The following is a 23,034-nucleotide window of genomic DNA, read 5'->3' as shown; positions in this document are numbered from 1 at the left end:
AAAATCATGAAAGAAAGTATTCGATTTCTACATATATTATAATTTCAAAAAAAATCTTTGACTAAGAGAAAAGAGACCACTGCATTTCCATTAACCAATTATCTGTTATGTGTTGCTATGAGCATTGTTAGAAGACTAAATGGCACAATCAAACAATTAGAGTCAAGTATTCTACAGAACCGTGTTAAAAATACAGCAGAAAGAATGCAAGAACATGTCCTGTTTAAAAGTGGTATTTATTGATTTTAATTATACAACTAAATGTAAGTTTGCATGCACTTTTTTTTACATATGACGTTTTTATTTTCTTATGCCACATTATTTAAACATTATAACCACTGCCAAAGACATTGTGTTATTTCTGTTAGTGGTACAGCCTATTAGATTTATATGTGTTTATCAATGTATGCACTTTTCTTTCATGCAGTATTTACATGCAGGGCTCCCAAAATGACCATTTGAGAAACTACACAAATACTACTATATGAGAAGAACATGTGATCTAAACTAAAACATTAGAGTTCACTCAGATGATAGTAACCGTTACGACGTTATTGAAATAATATTATGAACAATAGAAAATCGTCTGCACCAGCTTAATTACTATCAGATAAAAACTCCTTTATTAATCAAACAATTGTAGTCTTTAGTTATATTTAATAAAGTGTTAAATAAATATATATTGTAGTTTCTAAAGTCAACTGTAATCGTGATAAAGAGATGTCAAAGCTGTTCACTTGGACCAAACCCTTGAACAAAAAAGTAAATGTAAAGTATTTTAAAGACATTTTAGCAGTATTTGCCTCTATACTAACTAACTGAAGCAGATATTTTTCTGATTCTATAAGTCTGTATGTGGTTGACTGAAGTCAGTGTGTGTACATGTGCAATTAAAGCAATGGTATATAAAAGATTTAGCCTTTATGTGCAATAATAAATAAAAAAAAACTGTTAGTAAATAAAAGGTGTAGTTTTCTCTGATTTTTCTGTTTTCTATGTATATATCTACAGTTCAAAGTAGCACAACAAACTCAAAATAGGAGTGTCAAAATTAATTGTTTCTTTGGTGCACCGTGATGCAGAAGCGGACAATTAGGTATAAGTTCTGTAATAATCATAACTGGTTATTATGTACTGACGTCATTTATCTCATTTGCGCTATGTCGCTGTAGCTTAGGGAGGCGAGCGCCAGTACTTAAAACACTGTAAATACTTTAAAACACAGAAACTGTGCAAAATTCACTGCGTGTGTGTTTGCTGGACAGTCGTTCACTGACACATACAGCAGAAGACCCTATTTCACTGTGATTGAGAGAATGAACGTAAACTCCATTTCTCTCTCTCTCACTGCTGGCGTGACTTTTCCTCTCCTCGATACTTGTGAATACACATACAGTAGATATATACACTAGATATCGCATACGGACCCTGAGCATGCATCAATAGCACCGCCATATTTGTACAGTGCTCCCAGGACAAGTGTCATTCAACTGCACTAGTCAAGACAGTGTTACTACGTGAAGATGCGGGACTTTAGCGCTTGCTACAGGCGTAGTAACGAGCAAACAAAGAAAACAAAACAGGAAGGCAGAACAATTCATAGGTAAGATTTAGTTTTTTACGTTTTTGTATGTTATAAACTTTTGTGTTAAACGGGTGACGTTATTGATGATAATACAGTCACTTACTGCATTCACCTTGAGGCAAAGCGGCACCAACTCACACTAAACACTCGACTTATGCTAGTTTTGTTGAATAAAATCAGCAAACAATGCAAAAGAAAAATGACAACTAGATGCTGCGCTGCCAGAAACTTGTATTATTGTCGGCTAGTGAAGGAGTCGTTCATAGCGGAGATTCATTCACAAATGAATCGCTCCCTCCGTCAGTATATGAAGTGAAAGCAGGAGAGGAGCTGTGTTCCAGTGCACGGATTAGATCAAATTAAACAGGGAGGGTGAATAGTACATTTCTGTACACACACAAAGACAAGCTTTTTGTCAGGAATGCCTGTACGATTACTTATCCATCAATGTAGAAAAGTGATGTAAAATCATAAGTTTTGTATTTAAAAAAACCAATTGCATACTGACCTTCGGGAAAACTCCTGATCATAGATATAGGTGTATATATCTCTGGCTGTGGATGGCCACAGTCCTCCACTGCAGCTTGGTCCTGCATTCATTTCAAAGGAGCGCTACCCTGTACTAAAATGGCGGCTCTATTGACGCATTGCTTCCAATAGACAACAACAGGGTAGAAGACATCTAACGTATATATCAATGGTGGATACAGACACAGGCGTGTCTGCAGAGCGAGTTTTCGCCTCCGCATCTATCATGGATCAACTGTTATCGCCGCTGCCGTTAATCAGGGTTTATCATTTGTCAACATCGCCAGAGCATCAGAGCCAATCGCAGCCCTTTCTGTTGAGCAATTGATCAATCATAGGGGTATAAGAACTCACTGGACAGGGAACATAAAGCGAGCTGGATATTTACATTTGTTTATTTGCTATAAATGCACATATTGTTCTGTCCTTGGACTTGAGTATTTAAAGGTACAGTTTATAAATCTGACTGCTTGTATTAAAGGACAAATTTGTTTTACAAATAATATATAAATACATTTTTCTTGTGCTGTGAAAACAATAAAACTGTGTATAGAAAGCATCGTCGATGCACCGAGATGATATTAAATAAAATCAGTGGCATGAAAATTGTAACCGAACCGTGAGACCAGTGTAGGTGCACACCTCTACTCAACAATTCATATATATTTCTGAAAAAGGGCAAGATGTTAGGTAGAGTTCTTCACCACAAAGTAGCAACCATAACTCCGTGCTCTGCTATTACCAAGCTTAAATCCTAAGGTCAGAGGTTTCCAGTACAGCACATATGTTCAACCTGTGGGCTTCATTGAGATCAGACAATACTGACTTGGATATTTATTCTTTCCTCCCAGATCTAAGAAGAAAAAAACAGATTTGTATTCCTAATGTCCTTATTGGTTGTAAATACTAGAGATGCACAGATACTTATTTACAGTTTTTCTCAGTCGCTTTGGTGCATTTCTCACAACACTATTTACATTTGCACAACAGTTCATGCATTTCCCAAAACAATTAGTCAGTTGTGCACAACATAGTAGCAGTTTCTCATTCCTTCCATCAAATTGCATATGCTTTTGGACATGCATCTACTGCTTTCATACAACTCTCTGCTGTTTATAACATTATCATTTGCTTATGTCATGTCAGTCAAAATTAACTACACTTGTGAATGCTGAAAAGTCATTTCATATAAAACTGATAGCCCTCATTTCATTACTCGAGTCATTGCATACAAAAATTTTGAACTAGTTGTCAAAATCTTGCAAGCAAAAATTTTATCTTTCATGAAAATGTCTTAAAAATTGAACAATTTCATGAATGATTTACAGACCCGTGTGTGTTGTAGGTTTAGTTCCAATATATTCTCCAATATTGTTTACAGCTGTGCACAGCTCTACCCAAAGGAAGTTTATGTTTGTTGTAAATAAGGGTCTGTTTATTCTTTTGCACAATGCTGTGAATAAATTAGAATTGCAAAAGAGCAAATGCAGTAAAAATGTAAAACATACATATTCAGTGTCTTGTACTCGGATACCTCACGGAATGCAGTGATGTCTAACTTTACTGTAGTGTTCAAATGGCTGTGCTAATAGTATCTAGTGCTGTCTTGAGCATTTTCAGGACGTGTCAGCAAAATCTGACTTTCTGCATTGGAAAACATGTACAGAGTAAAGTGTCATAATGAAAACATGACAAAGCCATTTGACTATCTTGTTCATAAACAATGGTGCCAGGACTTTTTCATCTTGATGACACTGACACTTTCATTGACATCAATACTTGCTTTTGAGGAATGAACTATCCATTTTGAGCAAGTGACACGCTTTTGCTGGTTATTAACTAGGTTTTGCAGTTTGTACTAATTGTTTTGAGAAATGCATTAGCTGTTGTGCAAATTGTGTTGTAAGAAATGCACCAAAGCCAATGAGAAAACTATAATTATACAGGCAGGCAGATGGGCAGACAGAGAAATAAACATACACAAATATAGAGCAATGAATAGATACACGGATGGATGGATGGATGGATGGATGGATGGATGGATGGATGGATTGATGGACGGACGGACGGATGGATGGATGGATGGATGGATGGACGGACGGATGGATGGATAAATGGATGCATGGGTGGGTGGATGGATGGATGGATGGGTATGATAGATAGATAGATAGATAGATAGATAGATAGATAGATAGATAGATAGATAGATAGATAGATAGATAGATAGATAGATAGATAGATAGATAGATAGACACAGACAGACAGAAAGAAAGAAAGAAAGAAAGAAAGAAAGAAAGAAAGAAAGAAAGAAAGAAAGAAAGAAAGAAAGAAAGAAAGAAAGAAATCATTACCTTAAGATTCACTGGTATAGTATCGGCCAAAGGCGACATCTCTTGGGATGTCTGGGTAAAGGTAGATGAGGGGATTCACAGGATGCTTTTCTCCAGCGGTGAAATCACGGATGATTTGGGGCATGGAGCTTGTGTTTATTTTTGCATTATTGTAGGGCTCTGTCGAATGTAGCACAGGTTCACCTGCGCTGACAGAATGGTCACATAAGGTAAATTGCAGGTCACTTCAAAGTTTTTGTCGTAAAGTAAAACACACCTTCCTGCGACTCCTCCACCCATGTGATGATGATTCCTCCGTCTCGACAGCTTTCACTAAAGCGCAGAAGGAAAGTGCCTGGAGCTTTGTCTCTCAGCAGAGCCTCTGCTCTCTCCTGACTCAGAAACCCCATAATATATCTGCATAGAATGAAAGCTGACAATATTGACCTGATATAAGTTTAGTCAGTGTGACTGATGCCTTACACTGTATCTCAACATATCTTCTGAAGTTTATGTGAAGAAATTAAAGCTCTCGAATCTTAAAGTCAATGATCATTTGCCACTTCATGATGCATTGAGCCAGTTTTGACAGTTATAGACTGATTTCACGCGGCCGCCATTTTTAAAAGCAAAATCGAGGCTGCGGTGGGAAGAAACCCGGAAGTATCAATGGGATTTACATAGGAACGTTGTGTACCTTGCTATATATCTTATCAGCGAAGAGAATGGGACACAAATTTATCATTTTACCGCCTTCCGAAGTTCCGAGTGACCCAAAGGTCCGTTCTGAATGAATGGTGAAAATGAAAAGGGATATCGGAGCTCATTTTCAGCTAAGTTAGGGGAAATGGCACTAGTTAGCTAATGTTTTCTTTCCTAAACATATGTTTTAGATGCCATTTATCAAACTCGAGTTAAAGAACTGATTCTTTCACTATATTAGACTTCTCATGATACTGAATTAAAAGAAAAAACATCAATTTCCTGCTAACATTTAAGGCACTGTTGCCTTTCTTAAAACAGTGCTGATTTGCCATTGTGTTCATGTGCTCAACAGAAATACTTGTGATTGGCCGAGAAGGTCATCAGTTCACCCTCAGCCGTTTATCGAGTACAAAAACAGACAAGCGGTCTGCTTCTGCTTGATGACTTGACTGATCTTCCCGGCTGCTTCGCGCTCCAGTCTCCGTGTATCTGTGTTTGCACTGGGAAGCAGGGAAGCGTCCCCATGGTGTTTAACTGATGCCATGAACTAAAGCCTAGGAGGACACTTGAGCATATTACTCTTACAGATGTTGTTTGATGCTAAATTGCTTTTAATTGTTTAAATTATACTTACTGAATGATATTAAATTGATGTTTACACCATTTCTGCATTTTGAAATCTCGGCAACAGCTGGAGGTTTATAGTCAACTGCATGTTACTGCAATGTTTACAGTGCTTGTCCTATACTTGAGGTTTTCTTCCCACCGCAGCCTCGCTTTGGTTCCTTAAAATGGCGGCCGCGTGAAATAAGCGCCGCCGTGGCTTAATGTAGAGAGTTGGAGTTGTGACTGGAAGGTCGCAGGTTCGAGTCTCAACAACAGCAGGGATTGTAGATGATCAATAACCAGCACCATTACTGCTGAGGTGAGTCTCCTATTTAAAATACTTTGAATGTTTTATATTTGGTTACAGACATACAGTGTCATCCTGCAACTGTTTTGCAGCTTATGAAATTCCCAAACACTATTTTTTAACTGTCCAAAATGGGAAGAAAATGTTGTTTTTACTCTCTGATAGTCAAAACGTGTTAAAAAAATATGTATATGTTATTAATGCATTAAAAAACAGTCAGGAAAAAGTGTCTGCATTTCGCGGGACCCGACCAGATTTCTGCAGCTCAGAAATAAATTTCTGAATAAAGAGAGGGAGTAGTCAGTAACTGGTTTAATTTTGGACTGGAGCGGGCAGTCTCACAATATAGACTCCCGAGCGAGCAAGCACACGTATATGTGTGAATGAGACAGCTGCTGCGTTGAGCTTGTTTGTTGCTCTGTGTGTGTGTGTGTGTGTGTGTGTGTGTGTGTGTGTGTGTGTGTGTGTGTGTGTGTGTGTGTGTGTGTGTGTGTGTGTGTGTGTGTGTGTGTTTATACAGATAGCTTGTTATAGGCGCGGTGGGTAGAAAACGGGCGGGACAACAAATGCTGAATAAAAGCAGGAGCGGTCGGGTTCGGGCTAAAACCTGGTTGGAGCGGTATTTAGTCCTGCGCAGATCTCCAATTCAGACCACGAGTCCACATATATGGACATCATTTTTCTTTAAAAGTACATCATATCAAAAGATCATACTTAGGTTTTTATTGTAGTTAGGTTCAAATAAGCACAAATAGCTAAGAAAAATAAAAAAATGCATGTAAAAAAACAGCTTGGGCCTTAAGAGGATAGCCACTTAAGAGCTAAAATGTGCTGTCCACTAGAAGGTTAAGCAAGGCACCAATCATTCAACTGCTTCTTGGGCACCGCAACAATGACTGCCTATTGCTCTGGAGTGTGTGTGTGTGTGTGTGTGTGTGTGTGTGTGTGTGTGTGTGTGCTTACTGCTGTGTGTATGCACTTGGAATGCAGAGCACAAATTCTGAGATGTTACCATACAGTACACGGCCACGCTATGACTAAAGATGTCAAATAGCTTTATCAAAAATAATGTTTGCTTTTTGGATTTCTTACCCATCATTCCAGATGTTGAGCACATATTTTTTTACAAATTCCAGATGTCCATATATCCAATGCCAGAGGGAACCACCTTGCTCAACAGTTGCCTAGATATATCACATACATACACACACACAACAGTTACGGTTTGCAGTATTTTGTGATATACAGTAATGAAAACTCTTGCTTTACATTGTCATTAATGCACTGAAAAGCAACACAACAAACAAAATAAAGAGTTCACTTCATATCTGCATTGTCGTGTTATCACTAGGTTATGTTTTAGCAGTAAATCCGGTGTTGACAGCAGAAGAACAAACAAAAGGGTGGTTGGTCAAAGAAAGCTAAAGCCAATTCCTCATTGTTTCAGTTGTTTTCATAAACTCACCTTAAAAAATGTACCGTGCTGGACAAGTCTCTCAGGGTCCCCTTGAGCTTCGTGACCTGAAAACAGACAACATCTAAAAAAGAAATATAGGCTCCTATCCATGTAATCATAAGCATTTACACATGATACATTGCGAATAAAACAATGAATCATCTCACCAAGAAGTTTGTCGGCCAGTGTTCTCAGCTGATCTGAGGTCAGCGCTCGTTTGCTGATTGAAGAAAACTGCCAGCTTATGACCTTTGAAAGCTGATCCCATTTCACCGGTGGCGGATTCAAGAAGAACGTCAGATTCTGAGACGGAGAGCGAGATCAAGAGCGTGAGTCAGAATAAGGACGTTAGCGGAGGAGGAAAATGTTGATGATGGTAAATGGCCGTACATGTGGTTCACTGCTGAGCATGTTGTACCATAAGATGGAGCACCAGGCATAAGAAATACTCCTGAGTAAAGGTGTCATAATCGACACAGGAAGACTTGTGATCTGTTTGAACATATGATGTGATGTTGCATTTACAAGGGTTTCATGTTGTCTCAGTAACTCAAATGAATCAAAGTTCTTGTTGTTGTGCAAATCACTTTACCGATAAGTCAATGCACAGGTCAGGCAGAATCAGCTGTGTGTCAAAGCAGATTAAGTGCAGCTCTTCATAAAAAAGGAAAGGTGGCTGGAGAAAACAAAGTCACTTTAACGATAATTTCAACCAGGCTCATTGGAAATATACATTTTTCAGAACCAACAAGGGCGGCTCAGTGATTAGCACCGTCGCCTCACAGCAAGAAGGTCGCTAGTTTGACTCCCGGCTGGACCAGTTGGCATTTCTGTGTAGAGTTTGCATGTTCTCCCTGAGTTTGCTTGGGTTTCCTCTGGGTGCTCCGGTTTTCCCCACAGTCCAAAGACATGCGTTATAAATGAACTGGATGAACTAAATTGGTGTGTGTGTGAATGTGAGAGTGCGGGTGTTTCTCAGGGCTGGGATGTGGCTAGAATAGTTTGGCGGTTCATTTCGCTGTGGTGACCCCTAAATAAATAAGGGACAGAAGGAAAATAATGAATGAATGAGAACCAACAAACATGTACTCTGCACCACATCTTGCAGTTTTTGTTTTCACAAATCCACTAGAGGGCGCCGTGTATGTGCAATTAATTATGTGCACATGCAAACAGCTCTTTTGCCTTTATTCAAGAATGAGTCACTTATATGTTTTAATATAATTTATTCGTAACAAACTTAGGCTATAGGCCACTCAGAAGTTGAAACAATTAAATAAAATAAGTCCTTTGTAACATCGTAACATCTCAGCACTCTAAATAGGCCTATGTTGGGCAACACTCTAATGAAAATAAGTCTTTCTTAACAAATTTAATTAAAATAAATTCTAAATTATGACGGCTATTTGGCAATAACAAAATTAAGATAAAGACTCTGTGGGATTTTTTTCGCCACTTCTCTTCACAATCTGGCCTTAAGGCAACAGTGAAGCTGAATATTAAAAGAATACCCTAATGTCAACATTAGCCTGTATACCCTGTCTACATTATGATTGAATGGTTTAATTAATATTCATTTATAATTTAAAAACCCTTTACTCACCAAGGTCAGGCTACTTTTTTTTTTGTAGGAACATTATTGAATCCACTGTAAATGGCTTTAGCACAGTCCTGCGCTCAGGATAGTGCGTCCAGCAACACAGAACACCCTTTCACTGCTGCTGCTACAGGCCGATAGGCAAAGTTCTGATCTGGTTAATTTTGCAAGTTTTAGGTAGGATTGTTTGTTCATCTTCTACCAGCCAAGAACATCCATTTAATTTTCCATGACAGCGGTTTCAGTGTAGCGAGTGACCTTGTCATCTTCCCTGTCAGCTTGCTATACAAACACTGCTGTTTAGCGCTCTACTGTAATACGCAGTGTATGAGTGACCGCCGAAATACATTGGCGGCTAGAATGACCGTTCTTTTTGGACTGGAGGCTGGCCTGACCGCAGTTAAAATTCGCTCTTTTTAACTTTTCTGTCATCATTAGTTTTTCCTTTGAAGGGATGGATTTTGGATTTGATTACTTTCTCGGACTAATCGAAATGCATCACATGACTGTTCATTTACTGCGCAAGCCAAGCCCGACTGACCCCGTCTAAAATGGTAGAAATTAAACCTGAACCCACCCGAACCCATTGGGTCCCATCGGGTTCGAGCAAAGATTTTCAGCTATATGTGTAATGTATCTCAAATACATTACTTGGGCATGTTTTGTCATCCATGCCATTTTTCGTAACATTCTGGAAATTTCAACGTTCTTCTCCCACGTGTCTGTGAGAGAAGCTGGTCGGGTTCATTCATTCATTAATTTTCTTGTCGGTTTAATCCCTTTATTAATCTGGGGCCGCCACAGCAGAATGAACCGCCAACTTATCCAGCAAGTTTTTATGCAGTGGATGCCCTTCCAGCCGCAACCCATCTCTGGGAAACATCCACACAACTCATACACTACGGACAATTTAGCCTACCCAATTCACCTGTACAGCATGTCTTTGGACTGTGGGGGAAACCGGAGCACCCGAAGGAGACCCACGCAAACGCACGGAGAACATGCAAACTCCACACAGAAACGCCAACTGAGCCAAGGCTCGAACCAGCGACCTTCTTGCTGTGAGGCAACAGCACTACCTACTGCGCCACTGCTTCGCCCGCTAATCGGGCTGTGTTATATATATTAGCTTGATATTGACATTCCCTAAACCCAACCAATAGTGTTTTCAAAAGCAAACTGCAATAAAAAAGTCATCTGAGGCCACGTGCTTCTACTGCAATCTCCCACTGCTTTTACTGCCCGCTTTATTCGAACTCTTGGTCCATGACTGGTGCCATTCATGGTGAGCTGCTGAGCATACCAGTCAGGGCAAAAAAAAAGCTGCCCATACAGAGGTAAGAAGTCAGTGTTACCACCTCATAGCGTTCGTTTAACAAATAAAATTCAGCCGTATGTACCAGTTAGCACACATTTGTCAGTTCTCAAAAGTGTAACCATGGGCACATTTTCAAAATGAGCCTGGACCCGAAAAAGGATTTTTGCTGCTAGTTCAAACTACTTATTTAAAATGAGTTGAATCAGCACATTTCTTGAGGACTTTTTGGGACAGCTTAACTGTTTTATGTTCAATCCACCTAAATTTGTAAAAACAATTAAGTTGACTTAATTGATTTGTGTTGGGACAACATGAAGGAATTGTAAGGAACCCTGCATTTTTTTACAGTGTGTATTGACTGATTTGCTCATTAATTTGGAAAAGTTCTATATATTGTTTGTCCTACCCGATTTGTTGTGTTGACATGTCTCCTCTCCTTTAAATTCTGAGTTAAATAAATAATGACAATAATTAACTGTGACGTTTATTACAAAATGATCGTAAATTTACTGCCTTGAGTGTTGATTATCATACCATATGAGGAAAAGAAGCTGCGAGGCATCCACTAGATTCATCCAAGGTCATGCATTTACGATTAGTCCCTAATATAAAGAATTGTCTAAATCTAAAACATGAGAAAATCATTATTGGTTATAAAAAGAAATTACTTAAATGCAAAACACAATTGAGCACAGTATTAGCTGAATACCAAAAAACATACTGTTGCTTTTCTTTCATATATTGTATTATATATTAATACAGTAATATATAAACTGTGTTGTTTGTGTAATTTACCACATACCCTTTCACTATATCCATCTCAGAAAAACCTCTAAAAGATAAAAATGTAAATACACAAAAATGGGTTGAAAAACACAACAATGACTAGATAGATAGATAGATAGATAGATAGATAGATAGATAGATAGATAGATAGATAGATAGATAGATAGATAGATAGATAGATAGATAGATAGATAGATAGATAGATAGTTAGATAGATAGATAGATAGATAGATAGATAGATAGACGGACGGACGGACGGATGGATGGATGGATGAAGGGATAGATAGATAGATAGATAGATAGATAGATAGATAGATAGATAGATAGATAGATAGATAGATAGATAGATAGATAGATAGATAGATAGATAGATAGATAGATAGATAGACAGACGGACGGACGGACGGACGGATGGATGGATGAAGGGATAGATAGATAGATAGATAGATAGATAGATAGATAGATAGATAGATAGATAGATAGATAGATAGATAGATAGATAGATAGATAGATAGATAGATAGATAGATAGATAGATAGATAGATGGATGGATGGATGGATGGAAGGATGGATGGTTGGATGGATGGATGGATGGACGGGTGGGTGGGTGGGTGGATGGATGGATGGACGGGTGGGTGGGTGGACGGACGGACATACGGACGGACGGACAGAGACAGACAGACACATAGATAGATAGATAGATAGATAGATAGATAGATAGATAGATAGATAGATAGATAGATAGATAGATAGATAGATAGATAGATAGATAGATAGATAGATAGATACTTGTCAACAGAAACGTTTGCTTTGGGTTGATAGTTAAGTTCTGGGAGTTTGACTAGCAATCTGCAAAATAATATAAAACAGAAAAACAATATAATAGTCATATTAGACTGGTTATTGACTTTAAAATCAGCATCACTGAAATTTAAAGCTTTTCTCAGAACCATCAATTAAAAGCATTAATGATGGTGACATGAAAGAAACCCACCTGATCTTGACGGTGAACTGAACTCCTGTTTTAATTAGCAAGGGTCTCTGAGGATACATTGGCATACAGGGCTGCCTCTCCACCACAAGAGAACTGAAAGACATGCAAAGATCACAACTGTTGACCTGTTCAACACTAAAAGCTTACACACAGCCATAATATATAATCAAATTTCTCTTTGTTTTCCTCTTTTACTACATATAAAGTCATCTGCAGACTGAGCTGTGGTGTCTCACTTTAATATGAGATTTTTGAAGAGTGAAATGGCCTGTTCATCCAGCTGGCCCCATCCTAGATTTAGTGAGTCGTTGCTGTAGGTGAATTTCTGGACCAGTTCCTGAACTTTCTTCAGCTGCTGACGGATCTGCAGGAGACACTCTGAGACCACCGTGAACCTGGAGAACAAGTCACGTTTCAGAGAATGGAGGTAGAGTGGAGACTGTGTAGTTAAATTATTCCCTATAGTCTGTACCACTTGCTATATCACCATAGACATTCTCACTGCTAGAGTGGGAACATCTGTGATATAAGGTACCAATAGGACCAATTGGTTAACCTAAATGTAGGATAGACAATTTCAGAAAGGCTAGCAGTTGCTAAAGCTAAAGTTCCTGACTGGTCAGGTTAATCACTGTCTAAAGGTTTAAAACCACTTGAGGGGGAGTAATTTTTCATTTTGGGGTCAACTAATTTAGTGAATGTGTTTGGTATGAGGAAGATATACTGAAAGGAAGATATTCTGATGAATGCTGGAAGCCTTTAAAATTCATAGTAGCCTATTTTTTTCCATACTATGAATGGCAATGGCAGCTTTTCACCAACATTCTTCAGAATATTTTTTTTTTGTGTTCATTGAACGAAAGAAAGAAAGAAAGAAAGAAAGAAAGAAAGAAAGAAAGAAAGAAAGAAAGAAAGAAGAACTAAGTCCTTAAGGTAACGCTTTCTTTTACAACCCGCAAAGTACCGCGTAAGTACAGTGAAATTACAGTGTACTTTTCTGTACGTACTGTGTAAGTATAATGAACGTATGTGTAGGTATGAGGGAACAAACCGTAATGCTTGGGTAAAAAGGGGGTAACAACCAGATGTTCATCACGAAAATTACCGCGTAAGTACAGTGAAATAACGGTGTACTTTTCTGTACCTATAGTGCAAGTATAAATAACGTTTACGTAAGTATAAGGGAACAAACTGTAATGCTCAGGTAATAAGGGGGTAACAACCAGATATTCAGCATGAAAGGTACCGCTTAAGTACAGTGAAATAACGGTGCACTTTTCTTTAAATTGCAAAAGAACAAACCATAATGTTTGCGTAAAAGGGGAGTAACAATAAGATATCCATCACGCAAAGAAATATATTAAGTTTACGATGTACATTTCTTCAAGTATTGTATACATATAAAGAATTATGCAAGGATGGTGACAACCTATTGCTATCTGCAAATGTACTGTATATGCACCTGCGTGAGTACATTAGTACTCTTATTCAGTGCTTGGGTTTTATATGGGGTGTTTAATGAATAAAAGGTTTACAACCTGTGAAATTATGAACCCTTATTGTATACTGTATGTATTTTAAATCTGCAATTCAATATAAAATATATTTCCATACACAACTTACCTTATGTTTACTCGTCGATCTCACCAAAGCCATCAATGTCTCCATAACTCACTATCAACAAATAACTTTGCATGACATAGGCCTACCGTCAGGGTTCAATGCAGATTAAAACAGGCTCGCATCTTTACTGCTGTTACACAGGGGGGCTAACTGTTGCATTTCAGTAAATGTATAGCTGATGCTTTATAGAAAAATCTAGTAATTTGGTCTTCAATCAATAAAAACTGCTGCTGTAGTTTACTCTGTTCTTAGTGTTCAAGTATACACTAGTATGTTAAAGTTCAGCTTCTTCCCTCTTTGTTCCCTGTAGTTAAAGGGTAAATACAGTATTTGTTCCCTCCTTGTTACCTGTACTTACAGGGTAAATACCACATTTGAGGGTTGTAAATTAAAGTGAAGCTTTGTTCCTCTCTTGTTACCTCCTTGTTACCTGTACTTACAGGGTGAATACCACATTTGAGGGTTGTAAATTAAAGTGAAGCTTTGTTCCTCTCTTGTTACCTCCTTGTTACCTGTACTTACAGGGTAAATACCACATTTGAGGGTTGTAAATTAAAGTGAAGCTTTGTTCCTCTCTTGTTACCTGTAGTTAAAGGGTAAATACAACATTTGTTCCCCCCTTGTTCCCTTTAGTTTACAATGTAAAATCTTGAAGGCAGAGAAATAAATATACAAACACACAATATATTTCTTCTTTACTTTGTAACCTTTATTTTAATAAATAAGCATTTTAAAAGACTTCATATTAATCAAACATTGTCTTGTCTATCATTGCCTATACTCATTCATTTTCTCTTCGGCTTTGTCCTTTTGTTAATCTGGGGTCGCCACAGTGGAATAAACCACCATCTTATCCAGCATATGTTTTACGCAGTGGATGCCCTTCCAGCTGCAACCCATCTCTGGGAAACATCCATACACACCCACTCACACACATTCACTACGGACAATTTAGCCTACCCAATTCACCTGTACCGCATGTCTTTGGACTGTGAGGGAAACCGGAGCACCCGGAGGAAACCCACGCGAACGCAGGGAGAACTCCATGCAGAAACCTTCTTGATGTGAGGAAACAGCACTACCTACTGTGCCACCGTGTTGCCACCCAGCTGCAACCCATCACTGGGAAACATCCATACACACTCATTCACACACATACACTACGGACAATTTTACCTTACCCAATGTCACCACATATTTTTGGACTTGTGGGAGCACCCGGAGGAAACCCACGCTAACATGGGGAGAACATGCAAACTCCACACAGAAATGCCAACTGACCCAGCCGAGGCTCGAACCAGCGACCTTCTTGCTGTGAGGCGATTGTGCTACCCACTGCGCCTGCCTATACTCAAACAGCAAAATAACACATTATTTCCTTCCCCCTTTTTTTCTGGCATCTCTTGCTTGGCTTCCTCTTCTGCTCTTCTCAGCTTCCACTGAGGACTCTGATGGTGAGTGGCTGATGAAATCCCATGGGTCTTGCTGCTCTGCATTTATATAAAATATATAAACAGACAGAAAGGCTTTTAGTAAGCTATAGACATGTTTATTTTCCTGTTTAATGTGTGTGTAGTGGTTGTCCAACAATTTCACACACTAAACATTTACAGATACCATACAGACACTATACATTACAATCAAACAAAAGTACTATCATCAGATCATATAGGAGATTGTGATCATTTATAGTGATAATAATTAAAGCGCAGAGGGGAAAAGGCTTAAATATATGTGCAGGCAGTATAGACTTTGAAGTAAAGATTATTTGCAGTTCAGTGTACATATTTAAATTCTTTGTCACTCATTAAATGGTAAGTAAATGTAACGTTTGGGTTAACTACCCCTAAGGTTAGTTTTTGATTAAAGTACATGACTTAACCCATCATTAGTCCTAAATAAAGTGAAAGATAACATAATATGGTTGATGTACTGTTATGGACCCTTTTTACATTTCAGCACAGTGAATGGGAAAGTACAACACATTTTTTTACAATCTTCTTTGCTCAAATAAAATGAAAACTTTACGATGGTGTTGTCTCGACAATTAGAAAAATAAAAAAATAGTGTGAAACTGATAACGCCAGCAAGAAGAGAGAATAACTTCTAATTTACTCATGACTATAGACACTGTTTGAAACACCTCGCACATGTAATCATATTATATAATGCATACGTAAATACAAATAAATGTTATTTTATAAAAAAAAATCATATAAAAAACTCAAGGATTTTAGATCCTGATGATCGTTAAACGCGTCATAACAGTGTTGTAAAAAGGTTGTAATTGTTAAAAATAGGTACAAACATCAGATATAAACAAAAACCTAAACAAACACTTCTATGTGCATAACGTCATAAAAATACTTGTTTTATTTACCTCGCGCTGCCGTCCTTGTACTGCCGTGAACAGGAAATTCTGGGAATGGAGGACGGAGAGTTGAGTCGATTCGTCTTCAACAAACCGATCAGTGTGACATCAAAACATCGCGAGAACAACAGACAGCTCCGTGTGCATTTGAATCCATCTCGCGATATTGTATCACTTCAGGTACGCGCCTACTGATTCGTTGATTCAAACGAGTTGTGAATCAAGAAGCCTCTAAAGATCCGAATCAAACTGCAGCAGCACGCCACGAGGTTTTGCTCAGACTTTTGGGACGTTTGGAATTGCTCCGTCTTGTCACCATGTAACACATGTGAGTAAATCGTTGTCAGTAAATAAGGCTATTGTTACGATTAGAAATTGTGCATTAACCAGATTATATTTATTTTGTTTCATTTGTTTTTAGCGTAACAATAACGTTAGTTCATGGCCGAATCTAAACGGCCAGCAGCGAATATTTACCAATGTTTACTGTCGTTTACTTTGCACATCTTAGAAATGTTGCCAAAGTTCCTATGGATTTAGTTTCTTCATGTCATTCCAGAAAGACTGGATGATGAGCAGGTCAGATCTCTGTGGCTGTTGTCATACTGACTGTGCAGACGATTTTCTCCCTTTATACGTTAATTACAGCAAAGTTTATGACAAAATTAATGTTTGGAAATGTAAATTGATATTTTCTGTAGCATGCCAGTTTGATATATCAATACCCCCCCCCCCCCCCCACCCACCCAATTACTAGTAACGTTTGCCTAGGACTTTAGCACAGTAGCCTACTATTTAAGCCTTTTCCCCTCTGCGCTTTAATTATTATCACTATAAATGATCACAATCTCCCATATGATCTGATGATAGTACTTTTGTTTGATAGTAATGTATAGTGTCTGTATGGTATCTGTAAATGTTTAGTGTGTGAAATTGTTGGACAACCACTACACACACATTAAACAGGAAAATAAACATGTCTATAGCTTACTAAAAGCCTTTCTGTCTGTTTATATATTTTATATAAATGCAGAGCAGCAAGACCCATGGGATTTCATCAGCCACTCACCATCAGAGTCCTCAGTGGAAGCTGAGAAGAGCAGAAGAGGAAGCCAAGCAAGAGATGCCAGAAAAAAAGGGGGAAGGAAATAATGTGTTATTTTGCTGTTTGAGTATAGGCAGGCGCAGTGGGTAGCACAATCGCCTCACAGCAAGAAGGTCGCTGGTTCGAGCCTCGGCTGGGTCAGTTGGCATTTCTGTGTGGAGTTTGCATGTTCTCCCCATGTTAGCGTGGGTTTCCTCCGGGTGCTCCCACAAGTCCAAAAATATGTGGTGACATTGGGTAAGGTAAAATTGTCCGTAGTGTATGTGTGTGAATGAGTGTGTATGGATGTTTCCCAGTGATGGGTTGCAGCTGGGTGGCAACACGGTGGCACAGTAGGTAGTGCTGTTTCCTCACATCAAGAAGGTTTCTGCATGGAGTTCTCCCTGCGTTCGCGTGGGTTTCCTCCGGGTGCTCCGGTTTCCCTCACAGTCCAAAGACATGCGGTACAGGTGAATTGGGTAGACTAAATTGTCCGTAGTGAATGTGTGTGAGTGGGTGTGTATGGATGTTTCCCAGAGATGGGTTGCAGCTGGAAGGGCATCCACTGCGTAAAACATATGCTGGATAAGATGGTGGTTTATTCCACTGTGGCGACCCCAGATTAACAAAAGGACAAAGCCGAAGAGAAAATGAATGAGTATAGGCAATGATAGACAAGACAATGTTTGATTAATATGAAGTCTTTTAAAATGCTTATTTATTAAAATAAAGGTTACAAAGTAAAGAAGAAATATATTGTGTGTTTGTATATTTATTTCTCTGCCTTCAAGATTTTACATTGTAAACTAAAGGGAACAAGGGGGGAACAAATGTTGTATTTACCCTTTAACTACAGGTAACAAGAGAGGAACAAAGCTTCACTTTAATTTACAACCCTCAAATGTGGTATTTACCCTGTAAGTACAGGTAACAAGGAGGTAACAAGAGAGGAACAAAGCTTCACTTTAATTTACAACCCTCAAATGTGGTATTTACCCTGTAAGTACAGGTAACAAGGAGGTAACAAGAGAGGAACAAAGCTTCACTTTAATTTACAACCCTCAAATGTGGTATTTACCCTGTAAGTACAGGTAACAAGAGAGGAACAAAGCTTCACTTTAATTTACAACCCTCAAATGTGGTATTTACCCTGTAAGTACAGGTAACAAGGAGGTAACAAGAGAGGAACAAAGCTTCACTTTAATTTACAACCCTCAAATGTGGTATTTACCCTGTAAGTACAGGTAACAAGGAGGGAACAAATACTGTATTTACCCTTTAACTACAGGGAACAAAGAGGGAAGAAGCTGAACTTTAACATACTAGTGTATACTTGAACACTAAGAACAGAGTAAACTACAGCAGCAGTTTTTATTGATTGAAGACCAAATTACTAGATTTTTCTATAAAGCATCAGCTATACATTTACTGAAATGCAACAGTTAGCCCCCCTGTGTAACAGCAGTAAAGATGCGAGCCTGTTTTAATCTGCATTGAACCCTGACGGTAGGCCTATGTCATGCAAAGTTATTTGTTGATAGTGAGTTATGGAGACATTGATGGCTTTGGTGAGATCGACGAGTAAACATAAGGTAAGTTGTGTATGGAAATATATTTTATATTGAATTGCAGATTTAAAATACATACAGTATACAATAAGGGTTCATAATTTCACAGGTTGTAAACCTTTTATTCATTAAACACCCCATATAAAACCCAAGCACTGAATAAGAATACTAATGTACTCACGCAGGTGCATATACAGTACATTTGCAGATAGCAATAGGTTGTCACCATCCTTGCATAATTCTTTATATGTATACAATACTTGAAGAAATGTACATCGTAAACTTAATATATTTCTTTGCGTGATGGATATCTTATTGTTACTCCCCTTTTACGCAAACATTATGGTTTGTTCTTTTGCAATTTAAAGAAAAGTGCACCGTTATTTCACTGTACTTAAGCGGTACCTTTCATGCTGAATATCTGGTTGTTACCCCCTTATTACCTGAGCATTACAGTTTGTTCCCTTATACTTACTTAAACGTTATTTATACTTGCACTATAGGTACAGAAAAGTACACCGTTATTTCACTGTACTTACGCGGTAATTTTCGTGATGAACATTGGTTGTTACCCCCTTTTTACCCAAGCATTACGGTTTGTTCCCTCATACCTACACATACGTTCATTATACTTACACAGTACGTACAGAAAAGTACACTGTAATTTCACTGTACTTACGCGGTACTTTGCGGGTTGTAAAAGAAAGCGTTACCGTCCTTAATGACAATAATGCTTTGATATTGAGAAGTTCCCTGGGCAGGACAGACACTAAAATGATCGTGTGCCAGATCTATGTAAGCAATATCCACTCACCAGTTCTGAAGCTGATCCAGACCAGTGTTATGTGGACCACCAATACAAGCCATCTGCTGTCTCTTCTTCTACTCGGGTAACTCCTCTGATATCAGTGTGATCTGAATCTGCTCTGCTAATGTCAGTGCATTAGCAATATCTTTCATTACCACCTGCAAACACAAAGAGGCTTTTCACATTAGAAATAGTTAACCTCAATTTTATGCAGGTAAACTGAAGCCTGCATCATCTTGATTCATGTTTCACACTGTTAACAATTATTCCTGGTGTTTCAAATTATACTTTCCTTATCCCTTTTTATAATAGACAGATGTGGAATTGTTGTTAAAAACAAAAGCATATGCTATTTTTTTATTATTACATCAAATTAAAGGCAATTATGATTAAATTGTATTTATAAAAAGTATATATATATATATATATATATATATATATATATATATATATATATATATATATATATATATATATACATACACACACACACACACACACACTTTTTTAAAAATACATTTTAATTACAATTTTAATTATAATTGCCTTTAATTTAAGATACATCTTATTTTATCAAAACAGAAGTAAGCCAAGTTGCTGGTAATTGTTCTTGGTAACTTTGATAATTTATGAGATTTGACTGACTTAATATAATCAGTATCTATTTTTTTTAGAGTGATGTTTAACGAAGGGCTTATTTGTCCAAAATCCAATACAGTTAAATTTACAATATATATCATATTGTTATCATTTCTAACAAAATCTGTTAATTGACAGTAGGCTATTGATATTACAGGATTAACCATATGCTGAAAATATTAACCATGTGCTGCTTAAACCAGCCTAAGCTGGTTAGCTGGTTTTAGCTGGTACACCAGCCTGGTTTTAGAGGGGTTTTGGCCATTTCCAGGCTGGTTTCCAGCCATTTCCAGCCTGGTCTTAACTGGTCAGGCTGAAAAATGATCAGCTAAAACCAGCTTGACCAGCCTGGTTTAAGCTGGATGAAGATGGTTTTAGTTGCCTGATTATACTGGGTGTTTTACTCACACCACTCTCAAGAAAATCATTGGAAATGTAACAAAGCTCACAGTAACAGTTTAGTAATTCCTTGCTAATTTGCTAGCTAGATATTTTGCTGATAAACTATTTGTGATCATCACCCTTCAAAATTAGGATGTTGTGTTGTCTGGAGGACAAATATAATGTTGTTTTAATTTATGAATAAAGAGAGAATACTAGCCTACCCATAATAGGCGGTTTTTGAAACTAATATAATATAATATAATATAATATAATATAATATAATATAATATAATATAATATAATATAATATAATATAATAATATAATATAATATAATATAAACAGTGGATAAAACAGTGGGCTAATTTGTATATATAGATGACACCAATGTCAAAGTAAGAAATTAAATATCCTAAGATACACCAATTTAATGACTTACAAATAAAGCTTTGATTTTTTTACTCTTAAAAATATAGTTAGTTAGTTAGTTAGTTAGTTAGTTAGTTAGTTAGTTGTAGCTTTAATGGAGCCCGTGTCCTGTTTATAGAGTAGGATAGCATTGCGCATGCTCGTATCACATTCCCACCTGACATCACGTTTTCCTGAATGAATTTGTCGGGACTTGAAGGTAATTGTTTAACGTCTTTACTTCATTCACATTTCCAGTCAAGCGCTAAAATGCTTTCGTTTCAGTGACCAGAGCACGAGGCACAACCAGTTGCTGTAAAATTATACATTATTTTCAACACAGAAGTAAGCTGTGTAAATGCTACCCTAAAATTGGGATGGGCTTAATCTTAACCACATTTCTAATAATATTCACGAAGACAAAATTGTAGGTAATAAAGACACGTGTGCAAGACAGTGCATTAACAGTCTTACCTCTCCTTTTATATTTAGTCCTCCTGTAAACATTTGTTCAGCTTCCTCAAGTTTCATCTCTTTTGGTGTCTGACATTTTGTTTCAGACTCTGTAGAAAATATAAAGAATTAGACAGAAACATTAGTCTTTCAATTAGTCAATTTCTTTATAAAAGTCAAAATAAAAGTTGTACAGTCTCGAAAGTTTTAATAAAGAAATTTGTTTTTATATATATATATATATATATATATATATATATATATATATATATATATATATAACAGTGCTTGAAATTAACACCCGTCAACCCACCAAATAACAGCTACTGCTGTTTTTTACATTTACATTGCTGTTTTTACAGACCTTCATATTTACTTAAAATATTTTACAGATTGTGCAAAATTCTTGTGAACTTGGGTAAACCGTACATGATTGCACCATACATTGGCATTCATTATTTTTTTTTAGAGCAGAAGTACTACTTAATCTTTTCATTTTACCTCGACTCTCCACTGTCTTTCTTTTATTGTCATAATCATATTGCATGTCCTTTAAAACCTGAATGTCGTGTTCTGTTTGCTGAAGAAAAGAAAGGGCAGCTGCTGTGATCATATATTTAAACATGGTTCATTTGAAATGAAGAGTCTGTTGTTTGCTTCATGTTTTTAAAAAATAAATGAAGCTGACAGTAAATTGGCATCGTAGTTTTAACAACATGCTTTACCTGCATACTTTCTTCCAGCATGCCGACTTTGCGATCCAGCACTTGTTGTTCCATTATGCTGTGTTGAGTCAGTTTTACCGTAAACACAAGATCAGACATGCATTGAACTATTACTGTAAATGATAAAAATGACTTACTTGACAATGAAATGTCTTCTCCTTCAGGCTGTTGATCATATATAAAGGCAATATACCGAATTGTTCCTAATAAGAGAAGTATTTCTCAATTTATTGTGCAGCGTGCTATACAACATAATTAATATACACTTTAAGAGACGTTGGTTACCTGTAGGTTGCTTAGTTTTGCTTTGTAATGCTGTACCAGGAAGTTGTTTCAGAGTTTAAGTATATTGTTTGTGTCATGGTATTTTTAGAATAAAATGCTACCACACTGCTTCTGTCCGCTGAAAAGGACTTCAGAAATAATTGTAATGAAAAAATGTTTGCAGGCCTGTCCCCATAACTTACAAATGAGAAAATAAACATAGGGTAATTTCAAGATACTGAATGTAGTTTTGATTGATTACTCTGTTTAAATTATTCCCACGTATCTAAAACTATACACAGTAGTCTGTCCAGGCTGAAGGTCCCATCTCCAGTTAACTATAGACAAATAGAAAGTTAATCTCCTATCAAAGCAATGTTATTGTAAAGGGTGATAATTAAACCACATAAACAAAAATAACGGAAAATAGTCTGTTAATGTTAGGCATATTAATAATCTGTTTAAGGAATGGTTAAAGCTAAAACGGCAACTGCTG

General features: G+C 37.3%; 2 long non-coding RNA genes and 1 pseudogene across 4 annotated transcripts; 1 reads left to right on the top strand and 2 right to left on the bottom strand.

The window, feature by feature from the left end:
• Nucleotides 1-220: 220 nt before the first annotated feature.
• Nucleotides 221-22,706, bottom strand: si:ch211-196j1.2p (si:ch211-196j1.2, pseudogene; annotated as a pseudogene). 2 transcript variants are annotated; one of them, XR_015499792.1, is made up of 20 exons: nt 22,560-22,706; nt 22,412-22,477; nt 22,275-22,332; nt 22,051-22,129; nt 21,571-21,659; nt 19,673-19,824; nt 12,449-12,607; nt 12,213-12,305; nt 12,008-12,067; nt 11,235-11,264; nt 10,967-11,057; nt 10,839-10,877; nt 8,110-8,193; nt 7,908-8,009; nt 7,685-7,820; nt 7,527-7,582; nt 7,154-7,245; nt 4,721-4,860; nt 4,465-4,647; nt 221-2,966 (listed from the first exon to the last, which is right to left on the bottom strand). The product of XR_015499792.1 is annotated as a si:ch211-196j1.2, pseudogene, transcript variant X1 (transcript). The 2 variants fall into 2 exon arrangements; XR_015499793.1 differs by lacking the exons at nt 22,051-22,129; nt 22,275-22,332 and having other exon boundaries at nt 22,560-22,591.
• On the bottom strand, nt 14,521-16,262 carry LOC141376185 (uncharacterized). The gene is made up of 2 exons (XR_015499799.1): nt 16,216-16,262; nt 14,521-15,325 (listed from the first exon to the last, which is right to left on the bottom strand). It is a non-coding gene; the product is annotated as an uncharacterized LOC141376185 (long non-coding RNA).
• LOC147842424 (uncharacterized) lies at nt 16,485-18,044 on the top strand. Its single transcript, XR_015499796.1, has 2 exons — nt 16,485-16,534; nt 17,240-18,044. It is a non-coding gene; the product is annotated as an uncharacterized LOC147842424 (long non-coding RNA).
• Nucleotides 22,707-23,034: the final 328 nt, after the last annotated feature.

This window comes from Danio rerio, chromosome 9 (assembly GCF_052040795.2).
Source record: "Danio rerio strain M-AB ecotype USA chromosome 9, GRCz13ab, whole genome shotgun sequence".
Lineage (NCBI taxonomy): Eukaryota > Metazoa > Chordata > Actinopteri > Cypriniformes > Danionidae > Danio > Danio rerio.
This window is presented reverse-complemented; position numbering and strand designations above follow the sequence as displayed.